We start from the raw sequence: 13,346 nt of genomic DNA, 5'->3' as shown, positions 1-13,346 counted from the left end.
CTGGAGTGATGGTTGCTGGAAATGGGCCTCTATACACCTATGTAGATATTGCATTAAAAACCAGACGTTTGCAGCTAGAATAGTCATTTAGCACATTAACAATGTATAGAGTGTATTTCTGATTAATTTAATGTTATCTTCATTGAAAAAAACTGTGCTTTTCTTTAAAAAATAAGGACATTTCTAAGTGACCCTAAACTTTTGAACGGTAGTGTGTATATATATATATATATATATATATATAGTAGGTAGAAAAAAGCAGCACTTCAAAGACTTCAAGTATCACGGTGCTATGCGTCCTTGACCGTCATCCACACGGTCCTGAATTGGATACACAAACAAAGAAATAGACGCAGCACTCCAAAAGTAGTCGTAAAGATAGTGGTTTATTCACCCATGTACAGAAATAGCTACGTTTCAGTCATCTCAGCGGGACCTTTGTCAAGCAATGGTGATATGTGTCAATCAGGGTTTTATACCCTCCACTTGTGAATACATCATTAATGATCATTACATCAGAGTTGTAAAAAGCATACAAAAAAATGCATTTAAAGTACATTCAAATTGTGCATATGTTACATACATATATCGTACATATATCAAATAAAGTGCACAGTGAGAATACATCATATAAAACTTAAAAAATCGTCAATTGTCAGAAAAGCTCATGAATATTCATAAGGAGGAGGAAACAAGAGCCACTCACCAATCGCGTAATCCTGGACACATATTGGGAATAATATCCCTATTCACAGACCAATTGAAAGGCATCCATCAGAGGCAGAATCGCTAACCAATGGAATCAAAGCATCAACTGTTGTCATGGCATCCATGTTACGCAACCAATGCTCGCTTAGCATGAGCCGGTGCCTAGGCAACGCTGTCAAAACACTATATGTTATATACGCAGAATGCGCAAACCTCCAATAAAGACAAGAACCACAATTTATTTGTTTTTTTCATTTATTCAAGTCCAGCGATAATTAAGACCGGGTCATTGCCATCTTGTCCACGTATATCGTGGTACATCAAGCAAGCTCCATGAGAGCTACAGGTATATATTCTCCACCTCCTTTCAGAAGCCACCTTGAGCAAACATAACGGTCTATTATATGTCATATAAAGGACATTTTTTCATATTTTATAATCAAGTGGGATGTCAGTATGGGAGTCACAACTAATCGACACTATCGTTATATTAACTCCTTAACGCCGAAGGACGGATATATCCGTCCTCAGCAGCTGCTAGTTCGCGCAGGAGGACGGATATATCCGTCCTGTGATGGCGCGGGTACTGAGACTGTACCCACGCGATCAGCGGCAGGAGCACGGCTGTTATACTCAGCCTGGCTCCTGCTGCAACTGCCGGAATCGAAGCGCGCGCCGATTCCGGCAGTTTAACCCATTAAATGCCGCTGTCAATAGTGACAGCGGCATTTAATGTGTTTGACAGAGGGGGGAGCTCCCTCTGTCACCCGATCGGCGCCCCCGCAAACAAATCGCGGGTCGCCGTCGGGTTTCCATGACAGCCGGGGGTCTAACAAAGACCCCCAGGTCTGCCTTCAGCATCTGCCTGTTAGACGATGCCGGAGGCATGACCTAACAGGTTGCCTGTCAGTTTTACACTGACAGGCAATAATGCTTTGGTATACGAAGTATACCAAAGCATTATATATGCGATCGGCACATCGCATAGTGAAGTCCCCTGGTGGGACTAAAAAAAAAAATGGAAAACAGTTAAATAAAGTTTGTGAAAAAAATAAAAAAATAATTACAGTCAAAGTCAAATAAAACTACTTTTTTGGCCCAAAAAGTGGTTTTATTTAGTAAACCGGTCAAAACAAATCACACATACACATATATGGTATCCCAGCGATCGTAACAACTTGACCAATAAAATTAACATATTAATTAAACCGCCGGATGAACGCCGTCCAAAGAAAATGCAAAAAACTACGTCAAAATTCGCGCTTTTCTCCCATTCCCCCCATAAAAAATAAAATAAAAGTTAATCTATAAGTCCTATGTACCCCAAAATAGTACTAATGAAAACTACACATTGTCCCGCAAAAATCAAGCCCACGTACGGCCACATCGACGGAAAAATAAAAACGTTACGGCTCTTGGAACACGGCGATGCAAAAACAAGTAATTTTTTTCTAAAAGGGTTTTTATTGTGCAAACGTAGAAAAAACATATAAAACCTTTACATATTTGGTATCCCTGTAATCGTGCCGACCCATAGAATAAAGTTAACATGTTATTTACGCTGCATAGTAAACGGCGTAAATTTATAACGTGAAAATTAATGCTGGAATAGCTGCTTATTTTCAATTCTCTCCTAAAATAAAGTTAATAAAAGTTAATCAATATATTATATGCATCTAAAAATGGTACAATTACAAAATACAACTCGTCCCGCAAAAAACAAGCCCTTATACGGCGATGTCGACGGAATAAAAAAAGAGTTACGACTCTTGGAATGCGACCGTGAAAAAACAAAAAATAATCCTTGGTCATTAGCGTGCAAAATGGCCCGGTCATTAAGGGGTTAAGGAACAAAGCTGCTGTTGTCAACGGTAGATACCCGACAATTTCATTACAAAAAACAAATGTTATTATATATATAAACTGGATTGTCCAATTATATTGAATGGTGGATGGCTCATCCTGTATTTATTCATATTTCAATTCTGTATCAAGAAATTACAAAATTATGAAATATTAAAATTGATTATCAATCATATCACATCCTATATGAGAAAAAGAAATGGCAGAATTCAGCGGGAATACAAGGCAAGCTAACCTCATTATAATGTATAAATCCTAAAATATATCATTAAAGCATATGTCTGGATATTTGGAAATCTACATTGAGTCCCTTAGGTATCAATGTGTCCAAATTAAAAATCCATTTCAATTTACGTTTTTTTTAGCATCATGAGTCTATCACCACCTCGTTTTGGCAATGGAACATGGTCCAGGATCATAAATCGTAGATCACATTCATTATGACCTTTTTCCACAAAGTGTTTTGAAACAGGCAGATCCAGTTTACCCTTTAGAATTGTATACCTGTGATTATTCAGGCGTGTCTTCATATCACATATTGTTTCACCAACATATAATAAATTGCATGGACACCAAAGGCCATAAACAACCCAATCGGTATTACAAGTTAAGAAATATCGAATTTTATAGTTATGTTTAGTATGGGGATGTATAAATTCCTCTCCTTTCTTCATTAGAGAGCAATTGATACATCCCAAACATGGAAAACTACCCATCCTTGGAGGCTTTAAGAATGTCTGTCGAATTTTTACAGTAGTAGATTTAATGTCAGTTTTTACTAATCTATCTTTAAGATTAGTTGGACGTCTGTATGACATAAGAGGACTTACATCAAATTCTCCTATACCTCTATGTCCATCTCTGACTATCGACCAATATTTCCTAATAATGTTCCCTATCTGAGGGCTTAAATCATTGTATGTTGACACAAATGGAATTCTTTCAAGATTCTTTTTTGTACGATTACCAAACAGGGCATCATGCCTTGTGTATTTTTGAATCCTAGAATTTTGTTTATTAACCACGCTCTGTGGATAGCCCCTTGATAAAAAATTGCTGATCATGATGTCAAGAGCAGGGTCTAACTTTTCATCCGGATCAACAATTCGTCTTACATGTAACATTTGACTAAATGGCAAAGAGTCAATAATTCTCCTAGGATGACAACTATCGTATCGCAAAAATGTATTACGATCAGTAGATTTTATGAATAGTTCTGTATGTAATCCATTATCTTGAACAATGACCCTAGTATCCAAGAATTGTATGGTTTCCCTCGAAAAAAAACAACGTAAATTTGATCCCTGGAACTATACCGTCAAGGAAATGGTGAAAGTCCAATAATTGGGTTTCTGTACCCAGCCGAATGAGGAAGATATCGTCGATGTATCTCCACCACCTCAGCACTTTGCTGAAGTGGTGGGATACATAGACTGACATCTCCTCCATATTGGCGACAAAAATGTTGGCATAGGTGGGTGCAACGTTAGATCCCATTGCAGTTCCAACCTTCTGCATATAAAAATGCATCCAAAAACCAAAGATATTTGTTAGTCAATATCAATGTAAGCAATTCTATAATGAAATCTCTACTGTCAATAGATAAATTAGATTCAGATAGCATCTGTTTAACAGCCCCTATCCCCCTATCATGGTCTATTGAGGGGTATAAACTGATTCTATCAAAAGAAGCAAGTATAGCGCCAGATGGTACATGTAATCCCTGAATTTTTTTCAAAAAAATCAGATATATCCTGAATATAAGATCTTGCCCCTATAGCAAACTGTCTAAGTACCTTGTCCAGAAATATGGAGATATTACTACAAATCGAATCTCTACCCGACACAATCGGTCGGCCAGAGGCGTCAGTCAGTGATTTGTGAATTTTAGGCAACAAATATAGTATTGGAGTAACTGGAGATTGTATAATCAAAAAAATTTTTCATTTTGTATCTATTAACCCTTTGCTAAACCTATCTTCCAAGAGTGTAGCTATTTTGTTTGCTATATCCCACTTGGGATCATGTGTCAATAATGTGTACGTTGCCCCATCATTTAGTTGCCTAAGAGCTTCCTTTATCTATTTGATGGTATCCATAATCATGACCGCACCACCCTTATCAGCCGACTTGATAGTGAGGTCCTGATTCTGGATTAACCCCCTCAATGCTGACATCTCTGCATTGGTCATGTTTGGATGTCCAAGTTTTTCCGATTGCTGTTTAAACCTGAGTATCTCTATATCTTTCTTTATCAATTCTGTGAAGGAATCAATAGTGTGTGAAACTACAGGTGGATTGAAATCACTAACACTAGACAAGTTATACGCTTTTAAACCTTATTCAGGAGTTACATGTGGAGTAATAACTGGTGTATCTTGATGCATATCAAACCATACTTTGAGTTTTAATCTCCTAATAAATTGCATAATATCCATTTCTAAACGAGCATTGGCTGAGTAACATGGATGCCATGACAACAGTTGATGCTTTGATTCCATTGGTTAGCGCTGCTGCCTCTGATAGATGCCTTTCAATTAGTCTGTGAATAGGGATATTATTCCCAATATGTGTCCAGGATTATGCGATTGGTGAGTGGCTCTTGTTTCCTCCTCCTTATGAATATTCATGAGCTTTTATGACAATTTACGATTTTTTAAAATTTATATGATGTATTTTCACTGTGCACTTTATTTGATATATGTATGATATATGTATGTAACATATGCACAATTTGAATGTTCTTTAATTGCATTTTTTTGTATGCTTTTTACAACTCTGATGTAATGATCACTAATGATGTATTCACAAGTGGAGGGTATAAAACCCTGATTGACACATATCACCATTGCTTGACAAAGGTCCTGCTGAGAGGACTGAAACATAGCTATTTCTGTACATGGGTGAATAAACCACTATCTTTGCAACTACTTTTGGAGTGCTGCATCTATTTCTTCGTTTGTGCATCCATTTAGGACCGTGTGGATGACGGTCAAGGACGCATAGCACCGTGATACTTGAATTCTCTGAAGTGCTGCTCTTTTCTACCTACTATATTTGTTCCTACAGCTTGCACTCTAATCATCATGGATGAATCTACTAGTACAAAGCATGGTATGCTACCAACTCAGGTATTTTCCTATACGGACATGGATGTCGGCAGAATTTTGGGGGGATTTGAAGGAGATGCTTCCTGTTTGAGTGTGCCTTCGATCATTAATATCAAACGTAATTATGAGAACTTTACAAAACGAAAAATCACTTTGGAGTTACATCTGGCCACCTTGGGACAGTATTATAGGAATCAACGTATACCCAGAGGCATGCGGACGCAAACCAGACCCAATATGTTTTCACATGATAGCGACTTTCAGTTGAGATATGAACAAATCTCAAACAAATTTTCTCTGGATATTATTCTACTCAATCTGGAATTTTTACAAAAGGATTTACTACTCAATAATACAAAATTAATGATGTGGAAAAAACAAATTTATTTGTCAAAATTTAAAGTAGAAGCGGAGGAAATGAAGAGAAACAAATGGCATAGAGATTTGGAAGATTATGCTATGGGAAAAGTGTAAACCTGGATGACAACTCAGGATGGTTATAGTTCTACTTCCAAACAACAGCAATAAAGATCCAAAGATACCTATATCAAGCAACAAAAGGAAGCTGATTTTTTAGAATCAGAATGGAACATGAATATAGAAATGCACCAACTAGGAGAGGGGGTTGCAAGAGTAACAGAGGAAGGAAGAACAAGGTTCTCCAAGCTCAACAAAGGATCGAGCTAGAAGCCCACAATATCCAGGAAAAAGGACACGAGATAGTGGTAAATATATCTTCATACAATTTGAATACCACTGAGTTACAGGTGTTAATCAAGGGACTGGGTTTTTGTCCCAGCCAGAAAATGGATTGGTTTCAACTAGAAATGGATATTATGCAATTATTAGGAGATTAAAACTCAAAGTATGGTTTGAAATGCATCAAGATACACCGGCTATTACTCCACATGTAACTCCTGAATTATGTTTAAAAGCGTATAACTTGTCTAGTGTTAGTGATTTCAATCCACCTGTAGTTTCACACACTATTGATGCCTTCACAAAATTCATAAAGCAAGATATAGAGATACTCAGATTGGTTTGCAAAAACAAGTTCTTCCTCTGGAAACTGGCATCCTCTATCCGCTGTCAAGATGTGTGATTGAGTGGTTACATCTCTTTTTCTTTTCAAAGGTGTGTTGGTGGCTATCGTTGACAATGTCCTAATTTGTGTGTTTGTTGTAGCATTCCTTTGAAAATAATTTCTGTTCACACCAATTTTTACATGTTTCACTTTCATTACTTGGGACATGTGGTGCATCTTTTTCCATTGAGGTACCGGTAGAAACATGTGGAATGCTGTTGGTGGATGTAGAAGCCATAGATAATTCCATGCATTGGGTTGCCAAAGAATAATTGTGTTCATGCTCTATACATTTCCGTTTACATGGTGGAGACTCTGTTTCCTGATAAGGAAATATAGCGGGAATTGCATTATCCTTCAGCCATCGTAGCTTTTTTTCCGACTTATGCACATAACAGTCTTGTTCAAAGTGTTTGGAACATAGTCTAAAGAAATCATTTTTTTTGCCTTCCAAAATTCTTTGTGAGAGTGCATCAATATTGTCCAATGATTGTCTTGCCTGTTTGAGCCAAACTTTCATCTTTTCAGTGTTGCCTGGAAAAATATGCAGCATCACTCCTTTAGAGTAAGTTGCTATATTAGACCGGCTGTCACAACCAGACACAATGCAAGATGGCATTTCTGTCAAAAAATAAATTCCAAGATTACGGCATGAGAAAACATAATTCCTGTAATAAAGGGGGATTATCAGCAATAAAGAGATGTGATACCCACAACGAGGAATTTAGTGTGTGCAACGATATTTATAATTGAAAATTAGCTTTGTCATTTTGTGTTTTATATGCGCAAGATGAAAAGTAGTCTAGTGTAATAATTGACCCATATCACTCCCAAGCTGAGAAACCAAAAAACTAGAAACCCCCAAAAATTTAGAAATGCGCTTTCTCTGGCTCCCAAAAGAAGTGCAGGAGACGGCTCGTCAAAAGAAGTGCAGGAGACTCCTTGGGACGTTTTTGGAGGCATTTTTCATTGACGACATTGAAAAAAACTCCATAAACGGCCGTAAATTACGCCGCGAAAAACTTGAGTTGTTACAAAAAACTCTGAAAATCAGGAGCTGTTTTCACATGTAAACAGCTCAGAATTTTCAGACGTTTTTGGTCACTGCGTGTGAACTTCCCCTAAAAGTGTTCCATAAATATTGACTGTGGTAGGTGGCAGCTAAATGTCATGTGGATAATTATGTTTTGTAAATGTAAAATAGTTTCTAGGTAACTGTTTGGCACAGGGAATTGACTGTTCACCAAGGCTGAAAAATAAAGTGTCTTCTGTGACACTATCACTGCAAAACAGTCAATGGTCGCAGTGCCAGACAGTTTCACCATCTCCATGGCTTTGGAGAGCAGTTTTGTGTGACTTACCCAAAATTACTTGTATTTTGCCTGGAATAGAGACAGGGAATGAAAGACAAGAACATTTCTAAACCAATTTCTATTTTATTGATGAAACCCTAAGTGTGCTTCCAAAGTAACACAGAAAATGTCTTTCATCACAAACACAAATATATGAATTACATCCAGAACAAAAAATTATTTTGTTCTGTAGTCACAAATAAATTGTACATAAAAAAGGCAACAGTGACGGGTAGGGACAAACACATAAAAATACAAATTGGAAGAACATGGAAATGTGTACTGTAGTCCTTGGCTCAAATAGTCCGTAGAGAAAACATTGCTGGTAAAAACACGCAGACGTCAACGGCAATCACAATGTAATTAGCAGCAGGCGAAAACACCTTACTTTGTCTCATCATCCGACCGGACCTTCATATTGGACCTTCATATTGTATTTCACAACGTTTCTGCCAATCATGTGGCATGTCAAAGTCATATTTCCTTGGAAGAATGAAATAACAAATTTATAAATGGTTTTATCCCCTTCAAGCGGTGAAAGATGCGCAACATGGTAGCTTGAAAAGAATGCCTTCCCTGTCTCGCCACTCTGATACTTTTCAAGTTCACAAAGATGAGCCAAACGAAGCAAACTTTTACCAGGGCAGACCGTGGCAGGAAGTTGTTTTCTTATTATGTGTTACAAAGTTTGTTTCATGTATGTTTCTCTCAATGTATTCTCTAAAATTCAGTGAACTCCCTTGGACCGGTCTTACTTACTTTCTGAAATTCCTGGGTACTGCTGCTCAAAATGGCCTGTACGTCCACGCCGTGGTATGCCGCTCCGCTTGCTGCTGCCGCCGCTGTCGTCTGGATCTGATGTGCACAGTCGCTGTCCTCAAGCTCTTCACTCTTGAATGGCGCGGTCCTTCTCCTCCTCCTAAAAAATAAAAGAACACTAAAAAAGAAAAAAAAATACAAATAAACCAATTAGCTAAAGATCATTTGGGGAATTGTAACACACCTCCGCTTCTCAGCCAACTACCCCACACCAAACACGCCACCGCTTATCACAAACCCACACACACACACACCAAACAAGCCCCCGCTTCTCTGCCAGCTACCTCACACCAAACACACAACTGCTAATCACAACACCCTCCACCACACATGCCACCGCTTCTCTCTAATCCCCCACAGCAAACATGCAGACAGTTATCTTGCATCTCCCACACACACCTAACCAGCAGCCACTACTAACCACCCCACCCACAAAAAAATAGCCCAATGCTACTTTGCCCTAAACCCCATTAGAACGTCCGTCCAAACTTACAGTATTAAAATTAAGGGAGACCGCTTGCTGCCACCGCTGTAGTCTGGATCTCCGCTCCTCAGACGCACTCCTCAAGGTATTCACTCTTGACTGGCGCGGTCCTTCTCAAAAATGTATATGATGCCACACAGCCTCCCTGTATATGATGCCAAGCAGTCTCCCTGTATATGAAGCCACACAGCCTGCATGTATATGCCACACAGCCTCCATGTATATGATGCCAAGCAGTCTCCCTGTATATGAAGCCACACAGCCTGCATGCATATGCCACAAAGCCTCCCTGTATATGATGCCACACAGCCTCCCTGTATATGAAGCCACACAGCCTCCCTGTATATGATGCCACACAGCCTCCCTGTATATGAAGCCACAAAGCCTCCCTGTATATGATGCCACACAGGCTCCCTGTATATGAAGCCACACAGCCTGCATGTATATGCCACACAGCTCCCCTGTATATGATGCCACACACCTCCCTATATATAATGCCACACAGCCTGCATTTATATGCCACACAGCCTCCCTGTATATGATGCCACACAGCCTCCCTGTATATGAAGCCACACAGCCTGCATGTATATGCCACACAGCCTCCCTGTATATGATGCCACACAACCTCCCTGTATATGATGCCACACAGACTGCATGTATATGCCACACAGCCTCCATGTATATCCCACACAGCCTCCCTGTATATGATGCCACACAGCCTCCCTGTATATGAAGCCACACAGCCTCCCTGTATATGATGCCACACAGCCTCCCTGTATATGATGCCACACAGGCTCCCTGTATATGATGCCACACAGCCTGCATGTATATGATGCCACACAGCCTCCCTGTATATGAAGCCACACAGCCTGCATGTATATGCCACACAGCCTCCCTGTATATGATGCCACACAGCCTCCCTGTATATTATGCCACACAGCCTCCCTATATATGATGCCACACAGCCTGCATTTATATGCCACACAGCCTCCCTGTATATGATGTCAGACAGCCTGCATGTATATTATGCCACACAGCCTCTCTGTATATGATGCCGCACACCTCCCTATATATGATGCCACACAGCCTGCATTTATATGCCACACAGCCTCCCTGTATATAATGCAACACAGCCTCCCTGTATATGATGCCACACACCTCCCTATATATGATGCCACACAGCCTCCATGTATATGAAGCCTACCCACGTACTGAACAAAAAGATACATTACGGAACAGGGGGAAGTAGGGACTCCTAGCATCATATATTTCTACGTTGCCTACAGCATCATGTGCATTAGTGCCGCCGCTACTAACAACCCCATCTCCGCATTACCCCATGACATCGTTACTTACCGTCTCCTCATCTCGCTGGTCTCCTCGTCTCGCTGGTCTCCTCGTCTCGCTGGTCGCCTCGTCTCGCTGGTCGCCTCGCTGGTCGCCTCGTCTCCCTGGTCGCCTCGCCCCGCTGGTCGCCTCGCTGGTCTCCTCGCCTCGCTGATTGGTCTGCTCGCTGTAAAACCTCCTACCACTGTGCAGTCGCTCAGAAAATGGAGGCACACAGTGTAGGAGGTTTTAATACATTCAAACTACTTTCTCTCCTGGCACTAGCCAGAAGAAGGGAGGGGGGATTGTGTGAGGACACTAGAGAGAGTGTGTCCACCACAAATTTGCAGCATAAGTCAATGAGGTTGCTTTACCACATTGACCATGCTGCAATTTAGGGAACTGCTCCCTCTAGTGGCCAGCATATGGAAATGTTATAAATTAGAATCTAATTTATAATATTTCCTGACTTGTATATGATGCCACACAGCCTCCCTGTATATGAAGCCACACAGCCTGCATGTATATGCCACACAGCCTCCCTGTATATGATGCCACACAGCCTCCGTGTATATTATGCCACACAGCCTCTCTGTATATGATGCCGCACACCTCCCTATATATGATGCCACACAGCCTGAATTTATATGCCACACAGCCTCCCTGTATATGATGTCACACAGCCTGCATGTATATGATGCCACACAGCCTCCCTGTGTATGATGCAACACAGCCTCCCTGTATATGATGCCACACACCTCCCTATATATGATGTCACACAGCCTCCATGTATATGAAGCCTACCCACGTACTGAACAAAAAGATACATTATGGAACAGGGGGAAGTAGGGACTCCTAGCATCATATATGTCTACGTTGCCTACAGCATCATGTGCATTAGTGCCGCCGCTACTAACAACCCCATCTCCGCATTACCCCATGACATCGTTACTTACCGTCTCCTCATCTCGCTGGTCTCCTCGTCTCGCTGGTCTCCTCGTCTCGCTGGTCGCCTCGTCTCGCTGGTCGCCTCGCCTCGCTGGTCGCCTCGCCCCGCTGGTCACCTTGCTGGTCGCCTCGCTGATTGGTCTGCTCGCTGTAAAACCTCCTACCACTGTGCAGTCGCTCAGAAAATGGCGGCACACAGTGTAGGAGGTTTGAATACACTCAAACCCCTCCCTCTCCTGGCACTAGCCAGAAGAAGGGAGGGGGGATGGTGTGAGGACGCTAGAGAGAGTGTGTCCACCACAAATTTGCAGCATAAGTCAATGAGGTTGCTTTACCACATTGACCATGCTGCAATGTAGGGAACTGCTCCCTCTAGTGGCCAGCATATGGAAATGTTATAAATTAGAATCTAATTTATAATATTTCCTGACTTGTGAAAAAATTCAAAAAATGTAAACAATGTGTAATCACTTAAATAATAATTGTTTAACTAAAAAAAAAAATATTATTTTCTAGTGACACATTCCCTTTAAAGAGGCTCTGTCATCACATTATAAGTTGCCTATATTGTAAATGATGTGATCAGTGCTGTAATGTAGGTAACAGTAGTGTTTTTTTTATTTAGAAAAACAATCATTATTGATGGAGTTATGACCTATATTAGCTTTATGCTCAATGGACAACTGCTCGTGTTTTACTATATGGCCAAGTGGGCGTTGTACAGAGAAGTGTATGACGCTGACCAATCAGCGTCATACACTTCTCTCCATTCATTTATACAGCACATAGCGATATAGCTATATCGCTATGTGCAGCCACATAAACACACTATAAGGTTACTGCAGTGTCCTGACAATGAATAGACATTACCTCCAGCCAGGACGTGATGTGTATTCACAATCCTGACACTTCTCTGTGAGTTACAGCATAGCAGGCGTAGTCTCACGAGATTACGCTGTAAACTGTCATTTACAGCGAGATCTCGCTGCGCTGTGCTGTAGTCTCACACAGACGCTACAGAAGTGGTCAGGATTCTTAATACACATCATGTCCTGTCTGGAGGTAATGTCTATTCATTGTCAGGACACTGCAGTAACTTTATAGTGTGTTTATGTGGCTGCACATAGCGATATAGCTATACCGCTATGTGCTGTATAAATTAATGGAGAGAAGTGTATGACACTGATTTGTCAGCGTCATACACTCGTCTCTACAACGCCAACTTGGCCATATAGTGAAACACGCCCAGTTGTCCATTGAGAAACTCATTAGCATAAAACTAATATAGGTCATAACTCCGTCAAAAATGATCGTTTTTCTAAATAAAAAACACTTCTGGAATCTATATTACAGCGCCGATCACATAAGGTACAATATAGGCCACTTATAATGTGGTGACAGAGCCTCTTTAACTCAACCTGAGTGGTGAACCACTGAACTGCCACAGAGGCGTACTATGGTATTACCATAGAGCCCAGGATGTAGAAGGGCCTGGTACCACTTAGCATTTCTATGAAGGGCCGATTTAATAAAAATCTGTCCCTGAGGGAGAGGAGTTGTAGTACCAGGTCATTATTTTTAATAACATTATTGTTCTTTTTCATTTTTATAGCCAACATTTTCCTTTAGGAAATTATAACTCTCACAAATTA

The sequence above is a fragment of the Rhinoderma darwinii genome, chromosome 3 (genome assembly GCF_050947455.1).
Source record: "Rhinoderma darwinii isolate aRhiDar2 chromosome 3, aRhiDar2.hap1, whole genome shotgun sequence".
In the NCBI taxonomy this organism is placed as follows: domain Eukaryota; kingdom Metazoa; phylum Chordata; class Amphibia; order Anura; family Rhinodermatidae; genus Rhinoderma; species Rhinoderma darwinii.
This window is presented reverse-complemented; position numbering follows the sequence as displayed.